Source organism: Octopus bimaculoides, chromosome 4, assembly GCF_001194135.2.
Source record: "Octopus bimaculoides isolate UCB-OBI-ISO-001 chromosome 4, ASM119413v2, whole genome shotgun sequence".
NCBI lineage: Eukaryota > Metazoa > Mollusca > Cephalopoda > Octopoda > Octopodidae > Octopus > Octopus bimaculoides.
In genome coordinates, this window is record NC_068984.1 from 119700025 (window position 1) to 119700649 (window position 625).

Sequence of the window (625 nt, forward strand, 5' to 3'; positions counted from 1 at the left end):
CTTGACACTGGCAAAAATTATTGTTTACAAAAACAGCAGTAACTGTATTCAGCTGAATAGACGTCAGTGATTGGTTGAAATTACAGAAATACAACTTTAACATGAAATAACTTGCAATATAGAAAGTTTTGTTAAGAGAAAAAGATGTTTTATATGACACATTCTACCAGTATCCCAAGTTTGAAAGTGTTTCGTTAAGAAAACAAGCGGTGCCCGTCAATTCAGAAAGATCCGATTTGTTTTGCAAAATACCTTACAAAATGCTTGAATTATCATTATTATTATTATTATATATGACATTGTATATATATATATTATATATATGACTGAAAACAAGTATTAAAAAAAAAAAAGCAAAACAACATATCCAATGAACCAATGAGTAAGTGGAGGGTGGCTTCTAAGTTGCTGCTCAGTTTACTAGAAATAGCAGCAAAATCCCTGTCAAATTATACCTTACTGTCTTAAACAAGGTATGACACATTGGATAATGTAGTTCAAGATACACTACTATATCTGAAAATATGACATAATGAGTACAGCTGGAACACTTTTCAATCATTAATGAGATCAGCATAATCCTGGGGTTAAACAACAACAGACTAATCTTTCACATGTGTGTGTG

At 31.0% G+C, this 625-nt stretch overlaps 1 protein-coding gene across 5 annotated transcripts in view; it reads left to right on the forward strand.

The window, feature by feature from the left end:
• The window catches only part of LOC106876922 (heat shock factor protein), a 141510-nt gene that overhangs the window by 138365 nt on the left and 2520 nt on the right, over nt 1-625 (forward strand). The window lies entirely within an intron of this gene.